Genomic DNA, 23,939 nt, shown 5'->3' on the forward strand with positions numbered 1-23,939 from the left:
GGAGGAGGTGCACAAGAAGCTGGGACAGGGCACAGCCAAGACAGCTGATCCAAACTGGCCAAAGGGATATTCCATACCATATGACATCATGTTCAGTATATAAGCTGGGGGGAGTTGGCCAGTGAGCAGTGATCACTGCTCAGGGACAGGCTGGGTGTTGGTCAGCAGGTGGTGAACAGTTGCATCACTTCTTTTTCCTTGGTTTTGATCCTCTCTCTCTCTCTCTCTTTTGTTGTTTTTCTTTTCATCACAACTTGTTACTACTATTGTTTTATTTTATTTCAATTATTAAACTGTTCTCGTCTCAACCAACAAGTTTTCTTACTTTTGCCCTTCTGATTCTCTCCCCCATCCCACCAAGGTGAGGGGGAAGTGAGCGAGCAGCTATGTGGTGCTTAGTTGCCAACTGGGGTTAAAGCACAACAGGGGTAGGAGTCCAGGTTATTTTCTGTATTGCTGTTTCATCACTTGCCATGTCCTTGGGGGACAGATGCACTGTGAACAGGATGGCTGGTTCTAATCTTCCTGCTTCTCAGAGGTTATAGCTACTGAATCAAACTCTTTGAGAGAGAAGTACTTTATTCATTCTACCGATGGCCAAGATGGAGACAGTACTGACTGTTAAGGTATGTGCTAAAAGGCCTGTCCGCTGACACACAAAGGAGCGCAGAGGCATAGCAGGTATAGGAACCCGACTAACACCCTGCCGGCACTCCTCCCAGGACCATCACAGGAGAGCCGTAACCGCATCAGTGGCTCATCTGCACAGACCAGAGGGGCACAGAGGCAGGCGAGGCAACCAAAATTACAGACTCGGAGAAAAAGGCACCCTGTTTGGCTCCTTCTGGGGCTGTATGGGGTATCGTCGGCCCCATGGCCCAGGGCTGATGTCTGTCAAGATGAGGCTCTCCAGAGCACCCCACAGTCTGAGGGGGGCTTACTGCCAAGGGGTAAGGGACACATTATGGAATGCAGGGGAAGAGCATTTCAGTATTACACAAGACTTATGGGATGTCTAGGGCAGGAAACAAAGGGAGAGCAAGGGAGAGATCTAGGTGATCTGGGAAGGAATAAGTGGGAAAATAGAGGGATAAGGGATAGATAAGATAGCCTTACATGTAAGCAGGGCTGGTCAGTATGCGTGTCGTGCCATGACCTGTGTCTGATCAGTACAGTCTCTCCTGACTTCTTATTAAACTCAATTTCTAACCATTTTCTTGGGCCAGGGGTTCTTGTTTACTGTGTGCATGTATGCTTATGGAGGGGGGTCTAAGTGCCAGCAACTAGAGTATATATCTTTCCCACTAATGGACCTTCGTCCTGATCGGGGGGAGAGAGAAATGGAATGAGGCTGTTAGTGCTGTTTGTGTGAGTGCTGTTCATTTCTGTTTGGGTTGATCTGTAGGACTTGCTGTGTATATGTGCATATATGTGTTGTATAAGTGTGTTTATGTCTGTGCCCGCTGGGATTGCATTCCCAGCTTTCTTTATGGGTACATGGATGGAGAGTATCTCCTCCTTTAAGGGTGCATGGTTAAGGACCTTTCCAATGTAAAAAGGGAATAAGGGAGAAGCTGTAGAAGAGAACATACAGAGACACAAACCTGACTGACAAACTATAAGGCAGGTGGTTATGAGAACCAAACCTAGTCAGCCACACTAATTGCTAAGGGTATGTGGAATGTGAGAGTGTTTATTTCATTAAGATTATCTGATAGAGGTCCAGTGGGATGCTAAGGAAAGGGGAAAGCTGCAAGCAAAATACACAGAGACACAAACCTGATAGACAAGCATAATGGGGGCAAAGAAAAGAAACAAACCTTGTTGGTCACACTCATTGGTAGGCTATCAAAAAGCTGCAGGCAAACCAGTACTTTGCAGCTGATAAGGATGCAAACCTGAGGGTCCACGATGTCGGAGAGGTGTTGCCAGAACTATGCAAACTGGTGAAGGAATGTGCGTTGGAAGGGTCTGGGGAAGAACGAAGGAGGAATAGGCAGAAAGGAGTGTAAAAGGAGCTGGCTGCATTTAAGCTGGGGCCAGTCCCTGCACTTACCTGAGCCCTGTGCCTGATCACCACAGTCTGTCTTCTTATTAAATCCTTTCATAATTATCGCTGTCATATCTCTTTGTCGTGTGTGTGTGTGAAGTCTGCAGGGACTAAGTGCAATGACTTCTTGGGAGGACTGGTGTTGAGTGGACACTGGGCCAGCAGCTGGAATCTGACTGGTGATGTGGGTGCCCTGTGGCCTCTGGTGTCAGCTACTGGAAAAAGTGAGGGTCCTAGCATCAGTATTTGGAGGGGCCATAGTTCTTGGGATCTAGGGAGCATCCTACAGAATTTGAGCCCAGAGTGCCAGCGACATGAGGGGACCAGTGGGAGTGAAACTGGTGCCAGCAACTGTAATCAAACTGGGGGTATGGCCCCCCCTGACTTGTGGTGTCATCAGCCAGAGAGAGTGGGGTCTCAGTGCAAGCTACTGGAGCAGGTGGGGGTCTTTGCCACCAGCCACTGAAAATCAGCTACTGGGAGTGACCAGGGTGAGTGAAGCAAGTCAGAGGCTCGGTGCTGGCGCTTGGGACAGGATTCCAGGTCAAAGCCTGTCTGTCTGGTACCAGCTGCTGTGGAGGCAGCAGGGAGGTAAGGGTCTGTATCTGCCCCAAATCCGGTGTTTGTTTGGCAGGTGTAATTTACTAGCAAACTTCAAGCTGGCCTAGCCAGTGAGTAGAAAGCCTGAGGTCTGGGCATAGGGTCAGGCAAGCAGAGGACCAGTTGTTCGTATTCACAGGGACCTGTGACTGTGCAGTGCCTTTGAGATGAGTGTGTGAGTGCTGTGTTTTCTACTGAGGACCAGGCTGGACTAGCTGGCAAGTAGAAGATCCATGAAGCAGGTAAGAGGGCCTGGGCATTGCTGTCAGATGGATTGGGGGCCCATGCTGGTACTTGGGGGATCCGCAACATGCATGTGCTTGTGAATCTATAGAATAGGGCGTGTGGGCCTGCACTAGTCAACTTCCATCTCTACCAGTCGAGGAGGAAGGAGATGTGGCTGTCTATACTTAGGTTTTATGCAAGTCCTATATGTACGTGCTGTTTTAGGCAATGCCTTGTCTGTGACATACTGTAACTGGACGTGTCAGCATCCTGCATGTGTGTCTCTGGGATACATAGTTGGCTTTGCTACTTTTTGAACCTGCAGCCACAACCCTCAGCCTGGCTGGGCTGGGCTCCAGTGGCCAGGCGGGTCAAAGTCCTGGGTCCGGACCTGTGGGAGGTGGTGTCCACTCCTGATATCCTTTAACACCTTGCTACTTGTGGGACCTGGGAACATGGAGCTATGGCAGCCTCATCTGCTGGGCTACTGAATTCAGCTCACCCTAACACATACTAAACATCAGTATGGACTGACAAATTCAAGAGTTAGCTGTTCTTGAGAAGGTCATATCTTAGTAATCATAGCAGAAGACAGACTAATTTGCCTTTTCCTGAAGCACTGCCCTTGCCACTGCCCACCATTTCCACACTTTTAGGGAAGCCATATGACACCCTTATCACTTGTCAGCAATACTAGTTCTGTCCTCCAGCCAGCTCGTGCAATTTCTGATTTTTAGGTAGAGTAGGTTTAAGATAGAACTGGGAGATGTTCTGTCACTGTGGTAAAATTCTGCTCTGCCCCTGGTGCTTTTCACAGAGGAGGCTGACAGGGGCATGAGCTAGCTAACATGGGCTTGATTTTTGTTTACAAGTTTATTCCTCAATTCTTTTGGGTGGCTGGCTTCCCAAGCCTTTTAGCTATATCCCTGAGCCTCTCTAGGCTCACTTGCATGGAAGTGCTTTTCTTTCAGCATTGCACGCTGCTCTTGTTTTATCTTGTCTCACCTTGTACCTTAGAGAAGTATTGGGAGCAGAGGACCTTATGCCATGAGGGGATCAGCCTGTGCAGACGCTGTCCTGGGATAACAGCAGTAAAAGTGCCAAGACTGTGGCCTAGAGGTGGCAGGTTCCTAAAAATCATGACTAGAATGTGATTGCTAGAAAGAAGGACTTTCCAAGGGCAATCAGTTTGGCCTGTCATTCATTCTGCTTTTTCAAGAACAAAGCTTATAGGGAAGTGTTGGGATTTTACCTTTTTCTGACAGACTGCAACAGCTGATACATACTTGAAATCACAGTAATCTTTAGCAGCCTGTCTCTTGACTGTAGCCTATTTCCACACTTTAAACTCCATCTTTGAAACTGTTGCTTGCTATTTCTTCTCCCAATAAATGTTTGAGGTGGTTTCATTTTATATTTGAGAGATGCTGGTTTTTCCCAGCTGTCAGAACAAAGCTGAATTTGCATTATCACCACTGGATAATGGAATGCAGGGAGACTGAGGAGTGTCAGTCTGAGGGACACTGTGATTAAGGTTGAGCATGCGTCTCACTTCAAATTTTAAAAAGTGCCTTTAAATCTGGCTTGAGTGGCAATCTAGTAAATAGGGGTAATTGTGTCTTAGTTTCAGCCACTTTTCAGAGGTCATGCTGTTTTAAAAGTGGCATATTGTATTAATTAATTATGGTGCAGGTTAACGATAGGGTTTCAGCTGTGTGCTTTATTTCCAAGACGGAAGGGAAGCATTGCTGAGCACACTCCAGAAGAGCACTGCTTTCTTTGATGTAAGGAAGCACGGGGCTGTGGCGGGGAGAATCTAAGGACACTGTTGTTGCAGCAGTCATGGCTGCCTGCGCACATTACCAAGCTTGAAAGGCCTTCACAGCGTTTCAGGAGAGATGTAATAGCACTGATTGTGATGGGTGACTGAGTACATTTTCCTTCAGAGCTGCTCAGAAACAACTGACAAGTGCAGTTTCAGGAAGGCTTCTGGAGAAGCTCATTGCGTGTGTCTTTATTGCCACCTTCTGGGAAGGGAAAAGAATAATTTCTTTGTAGACTAGATTCTACAAACATCACACTCTTTATTTTTGACAATATGCATGCCAACTTTTTTTTTTGTACAAGTACTTATTCAGATTGGCAATGGAAGACAAAAGTACGTGCAAAGCAAAAATAGTATGCTCTTGATGCTCCTGAGGAGATCATTCTACTTCACTCTCTTTTCTTTCTTTCATCATTATTTTGCATTTTCTGTAAATAGCCTATTTCCACAGGCACTTTCATCTTAGGGGGCTTGGTTTTTTTAGATTGTTCTTGTAAGCAATAAGATTGCAGAAAGAAAAATGGCTTGGAATAAGCAATTAGCAAAGGTGATACTTCTTCAAAGTGCTCTCTAGGGTATATGTGCACCTTAATTTAACAGCATCTTTATTTTAATGACAGCAAGGTGGAATTTTTCAGAAGCACTCGTTCCCAATCTATGCCTAGTGATGTCAGTGGAAATTTCTTTTTTTTTGTGAATTTCGGTACGAATGTTTATGCCATGACCAAGTATTTTATACTAATCTACTTTCAGATGTATAGCGCTACAACCAAACTAGCTTACTGAAGAATTACATATAGGGTAAAGGGGAGAGCACTGCTTAATTAATGTATTAACAATGCATGTTTTATTTAGCTGTTGTTATAATTTATGGAAATCATATTGAGGCTTCAAGAAAGTAGATCCTGATGCATTTAAGGGGAAGAGGAGAAATGAATCGTGAAGTAATTTGTATCTTTTGCCTGGTAATTCTGAGACACAGATATTAACACAGTCAAGCAATATCCAGTATGTTATTTTATATGTATATATACTATATATTATATTTTTATATTTTATATATAGTTTATATATTATACCATATATAAGCTATATATAAAATATATGTCTGTATTTAAATAAACAAAACCAAGGAAACTAGAACAGGAGCTAGATGGACAAATGATCCTAGATGATATATTAGACCATTTAAAGTGGGAGACTATAAACCAGTGACTTGTCTGTAGTCACACAGGGGAGTCCGTAGCAGAGGCAGAAACAAATTTAGATTTCCAGAATGATAACCATAAGGCTACCTGCCTCCCTGGTGGTGGTTGTGTCCCCCCACTCCAAACTAAATAGCTTTCTTGCATCTCTGCTTCAATTTCTTGCAGAGTTTCTTTAAATGTTTCTAGTTCCAGGAATGAAATACCATTTTCTCCTTCCCCTCTCTTAAATTAAGTCTTCTTTTTAGCAGCTGTCATCTCAGTAATGAGACTGCTTTCTGCAGTCTGCAAGTAGATTTCAGTCCAAAGTTTTAACCCATGTAGAGCAACAACATGCCTTGAGCAATTCCTGAGTGCTTCTAAAATATGTTGAAATGTGAAGGAGGCAGTGAGATATTAATGTCACTTTCAGTATTTTTCCATGTTTTCTCATCACAATTGAAATCACACATGAAGATAGTGGCGTTAGAGCATTATCTGTTGTGCAGCTAAACACAACAGAGGGAGTATTTTCATGAAACTACTGAGGTAACTTCTGTGTCTGAGTAGAGGTTTTTAGCAGCCTTTACGTATTTAATGCCTTGAAGCCAGTGTTCCACTGCAGATGATACCCATTGACAAAGACAATATATATTGTAAGGTTTCATCACAAACCTCTAATTCCTTTGGTGAACTGACTCTCTTTAAAGAAAAAAAAAATACAGCTGGACTATGCCATAACCAGATGCTTTGTAATTTATTTTTTCTTCAGGTGAAAAATGTGTTTTGTATGAAGGCAAAGGAAGGCAGAAAAAAAATCAATAAGTGCCTTAGTGGCTATTGGAAATGGTAAAGGGGCTGCAGGTATGTGCATTTACTGTATGTGAAAGATGCCAAATTAATAATTGTTTGTGATAGGACTTCAGGAGTTATGGTGATTTAAAAGGACTTTTGATACCTTTAAAAAAAAACCAACTACTTTTTTTTCCACTGGGCAATATTGAAATACCTGTAAGAATGTTGAGTTTCATCTCTATAAAAGTAAGCTTTATGATCAAATTATATATGTATTCCTTTGGGCGCTTTGTTTTGTACTAAAAAAAGAAATTGGGAAAAGTAGTAGTATGTGATTAGGTTTGGAGCATATATTATCCACTGGTAAAAACAGCTTTTATTTAACTCTAGAGTGATAGAACTAACGACTGGTAGATCCTACCAGAAGGGGTCATCTATGCTTTCCTGTACACACTGTTTCTTTTTACTGTAGATACTGTTTATGTTTTAAACAAAGCCTGAAAGTATTCAACTAAGCATATTTGCATTTGTTTCTGCTAGCCTTAGGCACCTAAGCTGCAGAGTGTATTTGTTTATTCTCAAGTCAAAGAGTTAGGCACCTGCAAAAGGTGCCTGGAATTGCAGGTGGGCTGATGTGCCCCGGGAAGCATTCATGCCCTTGCACTGATGGTAGAAGAAAACAGCTGAGTGTGCTCTTCACAGAGGTGCCTGTGCTTGACTAAAATGAATCTGGGCCTCCACGGGTAGTAGGGCAGATAAAGTCATGAGAAAGTACAAGGCAGTGGATAGGGATTTCTCTTTCTGGTTTTGAAAATCATTTTCACGTTGTTGGGGTTCTTGGGGTTTTTTTTCATTTGCACTAACAGCGGTGACCACTCTGCAGCAAAGGGCAGCATGATCGGTTGTGCATTCTTCTGGATTATTTTCTATCTAGTGTTAGTATTTCTAGGTAGAATTAGTATAAATCTGGCTGGGTTTTTTTTTTTTTCTTCTCCCTAAGTCTCAGGCGAGTCCCTTGGAAGTGTTACTGCTTTTAGTTAAAAAGGGCTTGTTATTGGTAGTCTCAGCTAGCATCTTGATTCAGAAATTCGTAATGAATCTGTCAAATCAGAAGACCCTAAATTTCTTTCTGATTCAGCCTCTTCAGGAAGCTTTCTTATTTTATTGAAGTTAATCATTAAAAAAAAGAAATCCACTTTATGAGCTTCCTACAGATACTATACTTTTAAGGAAAAATAGAGTACTCAGGCCCTTTGAGCCTGGTCTCATAGTAACGTCAGTGATCTGCGGCTTGACCCATTTGTAGGCTTTCTCCGTTATGACTCTTTATAACGGTCTCTTCGGCATACATTTTCAAGTCTAACCCTAGAACTGCCATCTACAGCATAAAGTAAATAGGACAAATCAAAAGAAACATAAGATTATGAAGGATCTTGTAATACGAGCTGTGAAAGAGACCTTTTTTTTCTTTTCTTTCTCAGCAAAGACTGGAGAAAGAATACTGGTCAGAGGCATTCAGTTTAGTTCTGATTTCATTGTAATGGAACTCTAAGCACAGTTACGCATGCAGCATAGCGATGACCAAGCTATTTCTAGAAGCAATCAGACCATCTCAGTGCAGCATCTAAATTGGATTAAGTAGCCCTGGATCCCAGCTGATATTATGGTACTGCTTCTTGGCCTAGTAAGATCACTCACAGCAAAGACATAGATGACTGATACCTGGCATGTTGTACCGTGTTCCTCTCCTCAGAAGTTTGGAAAATGCTGCAATAAGTAATGACAAGTCTTTCTTCAAGTGAAGTGTTCAGCCATCTTGACCAGAAGAGCCTTTGAGTTGGTCAGAATTGATCTTGACAAAATGAGGAGAAGAGAATTCGCTCTACTGCAGCTTTTAATGGGGTTGTATGCAAAGTAAAAAGTTGCAAGAAAAATTCTTCGTTGAGTCAGTTACGGCTGTTGATGTGAAACTCAATGTAGAGAAAGCTGAAGTAGTTTCTGTATTATGGTTGTAAATTTTCTAATAAAGCAGGTTGCATTAAAAAAAAAAAAACAAAACCAAAAAACAAAACCAAAAACAAACCCAAACAACCGACCAAGCAAAAGAGAACGGATGAGGCTAGACAGGGCTGACAAATACATATTAGTACTTCAGTGGAAAGATATAGCCAGGTCTTAATACATTGGGTATTACTGAGTATGTAATACTTAATATCATATACTGGTAGAGCCAAAGGAGACATTCCATGATGTGGTTGTCACTGTCGCTAAGGAAAAAAAAAAAACACCAAAAAGCAATCAACAACCTGTCACTGTCTTTTTAAAAAATCTGTAAAGGCTAGCAGATATTCTCAGAAAACTGTATTTTCTCTTAAGGATTTTCTGTTTCACTTTGTCAGTTACAAAAGTTATTGGGTGTCCTTCATTTGATGGTACCTGCTTTGCTTTTGGGATGGGTCAGATTCTGAGACAGAATTTAAAAAGATAATGCTAATACCACTTAATTGTAAAGGCATCCATAAAGGAACTATGCAGCCACCCTGTACAGCAATGAGTTTTTTGTAGGTTTCCAGTTCTGTTATTGAGGAAATAGTGTTTATCTTTCACTCAGTTTTCAAATACCAGGAGTTAAAGGCTTTTTTTTGTTGTTGCAGGATAAGTTTTATTTAAGAAGCACCCTCGAATGTGCCAAGTTTTTCTCCATAAGGAGATAGTTCTCAAGCATTCTCTTGTGGATACAAACGAATGCACATTAGAATTCCTGTTAGACCTCAAATGGACTTAGAGATAAGACAGCTGTGCAAAATTAAAAGAAGAATCAGCTACAGAAATAGACTGTGAATAGCTGTGAAGTTAATAGTCCAAATAATAGAGGCATGTATTGTATTGGTGTCAGAGTACGGGAAATTGCATTCACGTTGCTATGTGACTCTAGTAAAGGAAATCCTGCTTTCAATATATGTGCAAAGCATCCACCTTTTGGATGTAAGTAGCCTCCTTTTTATTATGAGCTGAACAGATATCTCCAATGATGGGATATGTGGGAGCTTTAATAAGACAACTGTATTTCCAGTCAACTAGTTTTGCAGAACTTCATTTATGTGAAAGATTAAAGTCCGGATGTGTTCCTTCAGCTGAATTTTAATTTCAATTTGGAGGGGAGGAAAATTTATATAGAGAGCAAAGTGTGGTTCTCCAGCAGAAAGATGTTATTCTGAAAAAGCTCTTCCTACCTCTTCTTTCAAAAGCTTTGTAATGAAACTTGTTATTGCTTTCATCTGTATGTGCTGAATGATTGAATTGAGGTTGCCCAGGTAACTTCGTTTTTGGCATTTTCTAATCTATTGCATGATTTCACAGCATTAATATGCTGCTATTGTGCTCTGTGTGTATTTAGAAGAATAGTACCATTTCCTTGCATTTTCTTGTGCAGGAGTTAGCAGGTGACAGGGACCTCTGGGTGCATGGTGTTTGCACAGGGAAAGCTGTCTCAGGAGGTAGCTGATAGCAGACACTTCCCTTGACTGTCTGCTTCTTCCACAGCAGTCTCCAGGCTTGCAGTCATATCCTCTTTGCTTGTAGCACCACAGCAGTCAGCATGGTATTTCTTTCCTAGGTATCTTCCAGCCCATTTCTCCTGTAATGTCTGCATGAAATTAGTGAGTCATTGTTGGCCAGTGGGTCTAATCCCATCGATTTTTGGATTAGGCTTTTGGATACTGGTAACCCACAGCCCCAGCTGACACAACAGAAGCATCAAAGAACCAAAAAAGCTAGACCTGCTGTTTTGAAGTTAAATTATTTTAATTCAATCTACCTTGACACTGTTGGACTGCAGTTTGTAAAAATGGTTGTCGCATCCTCTCATTCATTCTGTAGAGTCAGGTGTGAGCTGACTGCAAATACTCTGACACTGCTGTGAAATCTCTTCATCTCTACCACAGTTCACCTGGTAAATAGGAGTAGGTCTGAGGGTTCAGAGAGAATTAGGTAGCAGTTTGTAAACTGGCAGTCTGCTTTTTCTCTGATCTACAGGCATGCGTTTTTTGCAAATGAACTATTGTGTTAAATGTGGTTTTCATATTCTCTATTTCGCTATTAGAAACCCAGTCTTCTCCTTTGCTTCTAGGGTCTCGGGGCTACTCTTTGTACAGATGTAGTTGATGTATCTGCATCAGCTTCCTGTTTTTTTCTTCCTTCCCTTCTTTCTTTTTAAGCAGAAGACTGGATTTTTTTTTGGCTGAAGCAGTTACCAGTATTCAATTGTTTGAAACAAGTTTGGGCAAATACACAAAAGAAATAACTTAAGCCTTATTTGTTTCATTTGACAACAGCCAATTGGCATCCAGGTGTTAGGTAATCATAACTCCTAAACTGTTACTTTTTACGGTTTCTGTGTTTCTCGCTGGACCATTTTGTATGATCTCTGCAATGTAGCAAAAATAACAGGTAATAAACATGGCTGTGAAGTTTTTGTTTATTCCCCTTTGCTTTCTGAAGGTCCTGCCTCATGTATTTCTCAGTAATAAAATGACTCTCTTCTGTCTTGCAGGTTTTGCAATGGGGAAAGCAGGTGACAGGATGAATGCTTTACGGAAAGTATGTTGACTGAATTATTTGTTCTGTCAGGCACAAATCTATCTCGTCCTATCAAGCACAAATAATCATACCTACGCTTTTTTTTTAATAATCAGTATGCTTTGTAGTCTATGCAAAGAAGTCAGTCCCTGTACATGATCCATGCATTGTGATCCAAACAATCATAGGATCATTTAGGTTGAAAAAGGCCTTTAAGATCACTGAGTCCAACTGTAAACCTAACACTGCCAAGTCCACCACTAAACTATGTCCCCAAGCACCACAGCTACAAGTCTTTTGAAAGCCTCCAGGGTTCGTGACACAGTCACTTCCCTGGGCAGCCTGTTCCAGTGCTTGATAACCCTTTCAGTGAAGAAATTTTTCCCAATATCCAATCTAAGCCGCCCTTGGTGCAACTCGAGGCCATTTCCTCTTGTTCTATCGCTAGTCACCTGGGAGAAGAGGCCAACACCCACCTCACTACAACCTCCTTTCAGGTAGTTGTAGAGAGTGATAAGGTCTCCCCTCAGTCTCCTTTTGTCCAGACTTAAGCTCATAAGACTTGTGCTCTAGACCCTTCAACAGCTTCATTGTTCTTCTTTGGACATGCGTAATGAGGTTGCCCTACAGTGAGATTCTGTTAATGCACACACTGTTTTCTTTCCACTCCCTTTTCTATGGCCATATACCTACCTTCCTTTGCTCACTTGTTTCCAGTATCTATATAGCATACAATCTGCTTTCTACAGTTAGTGTGTAGGAATTTTTCTCTTAAGCGTGCATAATGCCCTTATTAAGGCTCCTTTAGACTTCAAAATGTTACTTGTCCGTCTACATTAATCTAGTTTGTGTGTAATGCTCAACTAAGCTATCAAAATAGCAATGCTAAGATACACAGAGTTTGATAAAGTTGTTACTTATATTGAGAAATCTTTTTAAATATTAAATCTGTTAGGAGAAAGCAGTTCTTTAAAGAGAACAATTTCATTGCCAAAAAGTAAATGCTTTAGATGTGTCAAACCTGATTTCCTAAGTTTTCTTTCTTGCTTTTTTCGCTGTCTAGCCAACTGAACAATCGGTAAATTTCAAATACTTTGCAGAAAACCTCAAGAAAAAATGTTTCCTGCTTTTATTCCCTAGGCAAAGAATAAAGCAATACGCTGCTTACATTTTATAGAGCTATATCAGAACCACACAAGTAAGTATTATGATTCTTTTAGACTCCTCGTTTAACTTTCAATAAGTACTGAATATACCAACAAGAACTGGTTGCAACTAGTTACAAAGCATAAAAAGATGTTAACCTGATGTTGACCTGATCTGATGCATTGTTGTCCAGGTTTCGGCTGGGATAGAGTTAATTTTCTTTCTAATGACTGGTATGGTGCTGTGGTTTGGACTTAGTATGACAATAGTGTTGGTAACACACTGATGTTTTAGTTGTTGCTAAGTAGTGCTTATACTAGTCAAGGACTTTTCAGCTTCTCAAGCTCTACTGACTGAGAAGGCTGGAGATACACAAGAACCTGGGAGGGAGCATAGCCAGGACAGCTGATCCAAACTGGCCAGAGGGATACTCCATACCATATGATGTCATGCTCAGTGTATAAACTAGGGAAGAGCTGGCCGGGGGGCCAGTTCTTAGGGACAGGCTAGACATCGATTGGTTGGTGGTGAAGATGTGTTTTTCATCTACATTACTTGGGTTTATTTCTCCTTTTTTTTGTTATTTTCCTTTTCATTACAATTTATTATTATTTATTATTAAAAATATTTAAATTATTAAACTCTTCTTATCTCAATCCACAAATATTCTCACTTTTTACTCTTCTGATTCTCTCTCCCATCCCCTGGCAGGGGGGTGGGGGGTGAACAAGCGGCTGTGTGGTGCTTACTTGCTGGCTGGGGTTAAACCACACCAATTGTATTATTATTCTTCATGCATGATTTCGTTTCTTCAGCATGCTGTATGAAATCTTAGCCCCACATTGTTTTAGCTAGACAGTGGTAATGTCAGAGTACATAGTCTGTCAATCTCTGGGTAAAATAAATCACCATTACCTGGAATGAATATGCGGTTTACTCTTTACTTTCACTCAGGTTTGTATCCACAGTTGTTGGAGGGTCCATGAAGAAAAGTTAAGATTATCTAATACAAGATGTTGTTTAAATATTGAGTGATTTATCTCCCTACTAGTCTCCTGCCTTTTTGCTGTGTTTAAATTTGGATACTTAATGCATAGTATTTCAGGTTCTTTAAAAATGGGGGCGGGGGAGCGGGTAGTAGCAAGATTAGATCTCTGCTGGCAGAATTTTAGTTAAGGAAGTCAGATACTGTCTGGGCATCTCTTCTCTACAGTCAACTCCTCTGTGCTTTTCCCTTTTATATGTCAGAGATGATTCCCTGCTGAATCAATCCATGTATGCTGACAAAGCCCAGCAGCTGGGGAGAACGTGGGCTGGAGAAGTCAGTCTGATGTTTCATGGTAGCTTTTTGTTATTTCAATTTAATACCATACAAGTTCTCTCTGATGTTGGATATGGTACCAAATATTCAGTTATCTTTCAGAAAAATTTTGATAGTACCTTGCAGAGTATATGAATATTTAACGAAGTCATTGTGTAGCTAAATATTCAGTATAATAAAACTTCAGCTTGCAAATACAAAACTGCAGTTATCCTCATGAATCTATTCCTTGAGCATTATTATTTCACACTAACAGATTGGCAATTTGATTAAAAACTGGTGGTGTTTCCACCATGCTTTCCATTCTACTTAACATAGAGGTCCTCTCTGAGCCATCTCGACTGCGGTGCTAGAATGCACTATGCAGAGAGCGAGTCACTGAATCGGATGTACATCGCAGCCACTGACCAGAGGATATGAGTTTGGGGTTCCTTTGAAGTAGAGAGAAGCAGGAAGACTGGAATGATAAATATTCTGTATGGAAAATCCAAGGATGCTGAAGCGTATGGGGAAATCTTAGGCTAAAAGCTGAATTACTAGAAAAATCTGAGTATGAGGAAGAAGGTTAAATTGTATCATGTGAGCTCACTTCAAAGCTAGATGAGGATCATTGGAGGCATAGAGACAATTCATATTTTTCAAGTGAAGGTTGGGTTTGTATACGACAGTAACATAGTATTCAAATATTCACAGTTGTGTAAACATTCCAAATCTATTCCAGAAATTTACCTAAATTAACACTTCTCTTTAAAGAACTCAGAGGAGAGTAAAACCGACTTCCTGTTCACAGCTCTGAAAAAGATAGGTACTCCTTAAATGTACTGAGCTAAAGCTTTCCTAGAAGGAAGAATTTAGCTGTAATGCCTTTTCCTTATTTTTTTCCTCCCCTCCAGTTTACCGTGACATTACAGCAAGATTTAAAAGCACAAACATCCGCATGAAGAAACAAAACAAAGGTAATTAAAGCTGCCTGGAGATTTTGAATTTTTATTAATTACTGACTGGTATTTATTTGTTATATTTGTGCAATGTCTGTTTACTTCGGAGGTGGATCATTTGGTGCTAGTCTACCATGTTTTAAATGTTGAAGATGATAAATTATTTTGCAGTAGAAATACCTACAGTTGATGACATGGCTTTGTTATTGTAAATTGGGGTTTGACCCTCTTAAACTGGTGGGAGCTCTCTTCCTGGTTTTCTTTCACACTTCCAAAGTGTAGTTCCTTCTGCTCTAAATTACCTAGATGTGGAAAAGTCTAATCTAATAGGATTGATATTGGAGGTGAAGGCATTCAGAAGAACCCTGCAGGTTTTTCTTCTCATCATTTGCCCCACACATGCTTTGGAGAACTGATAGGCTCATTCCAAGATGCGTCTGTGTGCCTGTCCCTCCTAAACCCATGCTGGGGTAACATGGGCAGATACCCTCCCTCAGACTACATGTGGTCATGAGCTGGAGCCAGGACAGCATCCAGCCTGCTACTTCCTCAAGGCTGTTACTACTTTTATTTTCCCTAAAATCAAGAGCTTGCAGTGTGCAAACTAGAGGGATTATCTACCTTGGCTTGTACCTCTCTTTTGTACTTGTGCTTTTGATTTCTTTGCAAGGCACTCTTCATCTGCCTTCATTGAATTTCAGTGTGTTGGTTTCAAACTGTGTCTCGTTTGTCAGACCTACCTCCACTGACTTCTTCTGACCGCCAGTACACTTGCAGCCTTTCACAAGATTATATCCTCAACCCATTTTTTTCAGTCTGTGTTCCTCTGTCCAAGTTGTTAATGAATGTACTTGCAGGTATGAAAGCCATTAAAAGTCCATGGCAGGATCCTATCTGGAAAATGCACTTGACCTGACAGCAGACTGCTGGTAGTAGGGACACATACTTCAATGATGATTTCGCCCAGTTCTTATTTCCCTAGGTTTCTTTTTTTGTTCTTCTTGTTTTGTGAGAGTATCACACCCAACTGTGACAGAATACAAGTCCAGTCCTGTCACATTAGCTCCTTAGCCTTGGTAGCTTGTTGCTGCCAGTTTTGGACAGTGCTTTGCCTTGTCTGAGTATCTTGCTTGCCTTTTCAGTTACACAACACATTCACATATATTCAAGTATCCTCCAAAAACCAGGAAGCACTTTTCCACTTAAAGAATATTTTCCCTGTTTTATAACTGATGGAATTAGTTTGTGTATTTCCTGAAACAGGTTTGATGTTATGTAAGAAAAAATTGTGCTTATGTCCACTGTGCTCTGGGCAGCAGGCATCACTGGCCTTATTAAGAAGCATAACGATAGATCAGTGTGTAAAATGTGTGTGAGAGGGAGACTTCACTGTGTGCTCATGACCAGAAAACAAGCCGCAACATTATATGTCTATGCAAAATTGAGTTTTTAGGGATGGTATAGATAAAACTCTTGCTGATTTTGCTTTAGTCCCTGACAGGCTTTTTGTTTTGCACTCTAAGGGAAGGATTCATAGCAGCAGCAGAATTTTAGAACACTTAAATGACCGGTGGACATACTACAGAACAAGATTTAACTTGTATCAGGCTCTGGACTTTGTGTCTGCCATCATTCCAGATCGCTCCTGTTTCTAGCATGTGCCAGCTGGGTGGAAACTACCAGGGGTATTGCTTGTCCGTGCTGCAGAATATGCTACCTTTTGGAGTGCGGACAGCTCTTCATCTTCATCTTTGACTTGATTTTACAATTAAAGTATTCATGAAACTACTCAGCTAGACACATTGATACATCTCTCAATAGTGTCAATTAGTTCCTAATGTGAATTAATAAGAGGAAATGCAAAACAGTTTATCAAATACACTTTTGTGGCTGTGAAGCCCAGCACTGATACCCTGTAGCTGTAATTAATAGGTATAAGAAATTAAAATTCTTCATGGTTTTCATATTAGGCCATTGCGTACGTAGACTGTCTTCACTTAAATATAGAAGATTCCTTCTGTTTGCTGATGGCCTTGCAGCTGTATAGTTATGTATGCTGAATCCTCTTGCTTTGCATAATTACAGCTGGCAGTTTATTTCCAGTTCCTGTGCATAGGACTCAGGCAGCTATCTAAATAAATGATCGCAACAAAGCCTAATGCTTTAGTAGAAGAGGTAAAGTCACTGCTATATATACTTAAACGCTCCTTTCTTGCATTTATTCCTGATCCACGCAAAGTGGAGAAAACCCCCATCACATATTCGGGATTACATATTGGACAACTGAAAATCCAGGTTAAAAAAGCAATGTAATGTGAACATGTGAATGTGAATTTAACTTGGAGTAGACCCTTAGTGTGGATATCAGGTGGATGTTCTATTCCCAGACTCCGAAAATGCAATATAGATTGCCCATAACAGGTTGTGTTAGTTCATAGGAAGGATATATTTTAAATACTTTTTTTGGTTACCTTTGTATCTTTTTCAGTGTGAGAAAATTTGGTACGTTTAAAATGACCCTGTTCTCTTGCATAGGCTTCACTGACTTAAACCACAGTAAGGCAGTGTGAGTGCCACAGACAAACTAAAAATGTCTGAGCATAACTTTGTCTCCACAGCTGGAGTTTGCAGTTGGAATCCTTTCCTTTTGAGTTTGGAATAAATTTTGTTCAGTGACTGATAGACTAGTTTGCTGGCTTCTGGGTTTCATGTATTGACAAACTGCAGAAACATGATTGAGAAGAGATGGGAGAAAAACAACAATAAAACTGTCAAAAATTAAATGTTTTAAGTCACTGAAAAGGAAACTTTGACAAACAGCCTTTCAGAGGTCATTTGCATGTAATTGTGTATAAAACTTGACTTTGTTTTGTAGCATAGAAAATGGTATTTTCTCAGATGGCAGGAAGAATGGCTTTGGACAGTTATAGTTTCTTGTCCAATTATAGGTTAAAAGAAAAAGGGACATATTGGCACATAAAACATGCAGCACTGGAACAGACTTTTTTTTTCCTCATTTACTCAGCAGCAGCAAGTCTGTCCTGCAGAGCAGACTAATCAATAACCTGGCTTTTCAGCTTTTAAGCAAGAAACATTAGAGCTATCACAAACCAATTTTTAAAGATTAATAGAGCTAGGCTACATGAAACAAATCTCTCTGGGGAAGGAGAGAGCACAATTAGAATCCGCAAAAGAACAACCCTCCTTCATTAAAGTCTGGCAAGTCTAAGAAACCATTTGCAGTTAATGCTAATATACTATAATTATGCATTGGAGCTAATATAACACTCTATGATGGTGATGGATGCAGATGACATCCAAACCTCTGTTGTATTTGTGGATTTTGAAATATGTTTCTCTCTCCTTCCTGCTCACCTACCAATTTCCAGTTGTTACAGTTACAAGCTTTTGTAATTTGGCTTGTGATTTCCACAGGCGCACGCAAACTTTTTTCAATGATCTTATTGCTTTGAACGGTAAGTTGAAAGCAAATGAGCATCACATCACTCATTTGTTTTTTAAGCTTGATTAGAAGAATTGTTTTTTTCTAGAAATAGTGTTTTGCTGTCTTTCTGATGCAGTCTTTAGCTCCAAGGAGTCTGTTACCTTCTTTATTTCCATTCCCTGTCCTTTACGTTGTGCCACTAATGCAAAAACAAAGTGTAACTCATGCCGGCTGCTGGGCCAGGAGAAAGGAAGTGATGTCTCTGCACGGTACCTTGATGATCTGTGCTGTCTTACTGTCTTACTAGCACACAACATTCTGCTACCTTTTGTGAGCTGAAGAGGACAAGCATAACTTTTTTGTGGCTGGTGGCTAGTGGCTGTTATATTTTGCATAGGCTGTGAAGTTGGTGAATTGCTGTTGTTGAATTGGGAGGCAAGTAACAGGTTCACGTTTTGGAGATAAACTGCAATGTGTAAGTTTGGTACAAATGGGTGCAGTGATGGCTTCCTCAATTTGAAAGCAGCTTCAGTCCCATTTCACTGCTTAAAGCTTTGCTTAACAAGAGCTGAATAAAATAAAAATGCGGTAGGATTTATTTGGTTACCCAAAGGTCTGTGAGCAGCGAGAGACACCAGTGCCAGTGGGCACTCACCCTCTTTCCCAGCAGCTCTGTGTTTAGACCAGACTCTTCTGTTGGAGCATTACTGCCCACAGACTTACTTGGACTTCCCTTTTCCTTCCCTCCCCAATTTTGCTGCCAGCTCTGTGTCTGATAAAGGCATTGAGCACAATCTCGGGCTTTAGGAAGGCACTGTAGGCCTCTCATCCAGCAGCAGTCTGCCTGGGAATGAGACACACTAACATTGCTCCTACTGCAGAGTCCTTCTGGAAGGAAGCTCAAAGGACAGCAGTGCTTGAGCATGCCAGTTGTTTTGAGCAGTAACTTCACCATATGAGACCAGTTTAAATCTCTCTATCATGTATGTGAACCAGGACTTTAAAGTCAGATTTACCATCATTAGGAGGTACTGAAGTTGTCATTCAGCAGTTGGTCACCTGAAATTGCAAAGGAAGAGGTTTTGAAGAAATGTAGGTATTGGTTTTTAGAAAAGACAGTCTTGGTCAGGATGCAGTTACATTTAGATTCTCTCCCCTTATAATGGTTTCTTTTTAAAACTTGTTGCCTTGCTTCTCTGCTAATTTAATTTTTTAAATTAGTTTTAGTTCTGGGAAGTACTAGAGTTATTTTTCTGCTAAGTGGGAGAAAGAAATTGCCTTTTTTTTAATTAATGTTCCCATTAATCAATATCGGGTGGTGGGGTATGCTTGTGGAAGGTTCTTCTAAAGCTGCCAATGGTACTTCTAAGGAATACTACCAAACCTATGGTATTAAACAATTCTTCAGGTTGCATTTTTATGGATTTATGTTTTGAGTTTATAGGTGGTGACGTTTTCATTTGGTTTTGCAATATCTTAAGTAAGGTATATTTCATATAAAAAACCCGTGATCTTTATGTTACCGTGCCTGCAAAGACTGGGAAGACTGGGAAGAATGGTCTTCCCAGAATGGTTTTGCCATTTTTAAGATATAATGTATTCTAACATGCTGGGTAACAAAAATAACTAAGAAAAGGTCTTAGTTCTCTCTTCTTCCTTAGCTAAGTTCTATGCTTACAAATAATCATGCAATGCTGAGTTATACTTCTTTTTTCCCCAGGGTATGGTCTTCGTTGCCACCGAGCTATCATCACCATCTGCAAACTAATTGGCATTAAAGACATGTACGCCAAGGTTTCTGGATCCAAAAACTTGATTAACGTTACCAAAGCTCTCTTTAAAGGCTTGACACAACAGGTAGATTGCACTCTCGGTGGTTCTATACATTAGGTCAAGGGACAGAATGGGATTGATATTGTAGTAATTAGTGGGCAAATAGTTTATGTTCTAGGCTTAAAATTAAGTACTTTTCCAAAGAGCAAACAAAATCTGCATGTGAATAATTTCTCAGCAGTTACACAAAGTTGTCCAGTCAGAAATGGCTGTATGTAACTCTAGCTGTTCCACATCCAAGTGCCTCCAAAAGACGTCTGAATTTCTGGGCTTTCATTGAAGTATTTTTGGTGACATTTGTAAAATTATGGGCAGAGGAAGTTGTGGCCCAGGTTTGGTTGCTGCTGCTTGTTTGTCAGCATTCTAAATTTTCATTGCCTAAGGACCAAACATCACAGCTGCTTCTATCGCTAGTATAATTAACATCTCTGAAATAAGTCAGGGAGGTGGTGTCATTTCCTCTAACTCCAAGTGCTCACAATGGAGGTGTCTCTGTCTGAACCAGCTGTCTGTGCTTGATGGAAAGATCCAATATGCAGCATTCCATCGGACTTCCTTTGAACACCAGCCTTAGGATGAGTCAGGTCTTTTGAAATTCCTGGTTATCTCATTTGGTTGTAGAGTCTTGGAAGCTGCCAGGATTTAGCTGCTTACATTCTTAATGTACCCCTGCAAAGATATAGTTGCCAAATCTGTCAGCCTGTCTTAACCAACTTTTTCAGTTGAGCCTCGGGAGGGGTGGGGGGTCATGATCCTCTTTGCCTAATTAGGTAGCTACAGATGCTTTTCACTATCTGAGGTTAATCAACTTGAAGAAGTCTGTCATATATTTTCAATGCATTGTCTCTGAGAAGTCTTCCACAGAATGAATAGAGTAGAAGAAGAAGAAGAATGAATAGGAGAATAGAAGAAGGGCATGCTATATATAATAAAGCAATGCAATATTATTGCTTTGAGAGGTGTGTACTTGATATATTTCCTTGACTGCCCTGAATGGGAAAAATTTTCTGTTCCGGTAGATGCTTATTCTGTAAAATCTGAGTGTTAACAAAACAACTTGTATGTGAGGAAGAGGTATAGTTGAAAATAATATTCAATTCATATCATTATGTGAGCTAATATTACTTTTCAGGGCAGTAATAAGCACTTTACTGTTGTCAAAGCAAAATTTATATCCATATGAAGACATAAAAAAGTTACTGCACGTTACTAACGTGCATCCTTATTAACAGGATGTGCCTTTTCTGGCCAGATCCTTTCCAGAAGCAAGTTCTTCTAGGATGACATTGTAATGCTAGTATATCTGTAGTCTATCTACCTGAATTCCTGCTGCTTATGCAATTAGCATATTTGAAACCCACGAGGATGAGCCTGACGAGTCACTTAATTTATGCAGTGTTTAGACTATTTATTAGTAAATTTCTTTTTTTTTTTCCCTACCCCATATACCATGTAGAGACTGACCTGAAGTAAACCAGCATGATCATCATTGCTTTGATTGTCTTTTCTCTTTCCTACTCCCAGGAGACTCACCAACAGTTAGCGAACCAGAAGAGTCTCTATGTAGTGGAGTTCCGGGAGGAGCAGGGCCCTCTGCCCATCGTAGTGGCACTGCCTGAGGGGACTGTTCGTGAGGATCCCGAGCCTGAAGATGAGGTTCCAGACACAAAGCTGGAATGGAGTGAGGTGAAAGAAGCTCAGGGAATGAAGAAGTCTTCCTGGGCAAATGTCAGACGGGCAGCGTGGTAAAAACTTCAGTCTTTCTGTCTTTTCTGCTCAGAGGTGCAATTGGGAAAGTCCAGCCCAAATGGACAGGTTGTCTAGGCTTACATTTCAGAGGGGAGGGCACCGGTAGCTGTCTCATGACATTCATATGCTGCTCCCATTGCTACCATTCAGTAACTTTGTTTGCTTTCCCACAATTCTTCTGACCACTGTTCAACTAGGAACATGCAGACTTAAGCAGCTGGTGAACATGACTTTGACTTTAAGCATGTATTTACTTGATTCATTAAGATGGTGTTTAATCAACAGACCCCATGTTTCTTGGGAAACTACTGAAGATATAAGATTGTGAAAGCAATAAAGAATCCTCAGAAGGAGTTCATTGTGGGTTTGTTGGGGTCTTTTTTGCAAAATGCCAATGTCTGGGAGATCTTGAAGCAAGCAGCAGTAGTGGGAGTTAATGTATGCACTCTCCACCTCCTTCCCTAGGCTCGGTCATTATGGTGGGGGAACTGTGAAATCAAAGTAGAAGTTGTGTGTCCTCTGGTGGGGGGGAGGGCAAGGTGATGGTGGTGGCCAACAGCTGGAGTTGTGCAAATACTGTTCATGCAAGTGGGGGAGTTCCCCAAATGAGGCGGAGCCCAAATAGCTGAGGACAGCCACCCCACAGTCTCCTGTGGGATATTGCAGTGTTATGACTGCCATTGGAAGTCCGCTCCAAAACCTGCAATCCAGCCTTTCTTATAGTAGTCTCCTCTGGACATGTGCTGGGATAAGACCTAACTCCATTTTCTGCCAATTTGATACTGAGCACAGTAGTCATGGACCCTACCCAGAACTTAGAAAGTGCTACAGCTGTCAGAAGTTTAAAGGAGAAAAAGAACATCCATGATACATGCCAGTGTCTGCCCAGAGATGGAGTAAACCCCTTCATGTAGCAGATCTCCAACTGAAGCACACAGAGGTACATGCTAGATGATAGATTGGAGGATCCGTCACCCAACTCCTACCAGAAGATTTCTCTGTATGATAAAAGGTGTTTCTACCACCTGTTTTGTTAGTACAGGAGAAAACACGTTAGAAATACTTCAAGATCAGCCTGGGAAGTTATGTCCGAAGTTCTGATGTTAAAGACATTTAGGAGCAATATTTTGCCCTGATTTCAGTGCAGGTTTCTAAAGACAGCAGTCGCGTACGTACGAAGAGGCAAGGTGAATTTAACTGAGTTGTACCTCACTCTGTTAATGGAAATTTTAATTCAAAGGCCATGCCTGCTGAGCAGTTGGCTGAAAGCTTTATTCCTGTTTGCCAGCTCAATTTAAATCCACCTTCAGCAGGATTGCAAAGTGTTCAGTTTGCAAACCTTCTTGTTAGCAGCATATAAAACTACTGTTCAAGAGTATGTGCTCACGCTTAGCTTGCATCTTACTGTTGAGCAAAATCAAGAATGAATAAACCTGGGCTGAAAGAATCAAATCTTGCTGCATTTAGAAGACACTTTAGTTTACCTCTGTCCTTGCAGAAACTGAGCTCAAGTGAGTTGACTCTGCCACTGGCCAGAAACAGCCTGAGCTTGGGTAGTAGAGAGAGCCTAAAGTGCTGACTGGATCAGCTCTTGGTCAATTGTTTCCCTTTGTTGCAGTGAGCAGAAGGGTCATGCCAGCATTTTCTCTCTTCTTGGAATGAGGAATGTGTGTGTCAGTAGCAGGTGACTGCGTCCTACTTGGAGATGTCCTGCTACTTCCTTGCACTCTGTTCTTGCATTCCCTCACCCAACACATCTGGAGAAGCCCCCCATATTCTGGCCTAAGCATGGTGATGGTGCCACAGGAGATCATACAAGGCCACTGCTGCACAAAAACTGGGGATGTGGGTAATGTCAAGGTCTCAAGCAATGCCCCATCAGCATAGTGGGATGAGATGGCAGAATTGGGCAGGCCCTTGTGTGATCTTGGGAATGGCTAAAGAAAGACAAGCTATAGGGGCAGGTCCTTAGCTAGCAGCACCCGATGCAGAGCAAGTTGTAAAGTCCATCTCTCCCCAGATGACCTGGACCTGAACACTCTTCCTTGTGCATCCCAAACAGATCTCACACCATATATTCCCAGTTTGTGAGGTATATAGGCCATCACTCTGCACAAGGGAGACTTGCAGACAGACATCTCCCTTGAACCCTTCTTGGTCACTCAGTAATTTCTGTTCTCACTGCTAGTGCAAGGTAGAACAACACATCATTCTCAGTGAATCTTTTTTCCATCAGCTAAAGCGCTGGGA

The 23,939-nt window shown here is 41.0% G+C and overlaps 1 pseudogene; it reads left to right on the forward strand.

Annotated features, from left to right (window-relative positions):
- LOC142055063 (small ribosomal subunit protein uS5m-like) overlaps nt 1-22,042 on the forward strand; it is a 71,142-nt pseudogene extending 49,100 nt beyond the window's left edge.
- Nucleotides 22,043-23,939: the final 1,897 nt, after the last annotated feature.

This window comes from Phalacrocorax aristotelis, chromosome 3 (genome assembly GCF_949628215.1).
Source record: "Phalacrocorax aristotelis chromosome 3, bGulAri2.1, whole genome shotgun sequence".
Classification (NCBI taxonomy): Eukaryota; Metazoa; Chordata; class Aves; order Suliformes; family Phalacrocoracidae; genus Phalacrocorax; species Phalacrocorax aristotelis.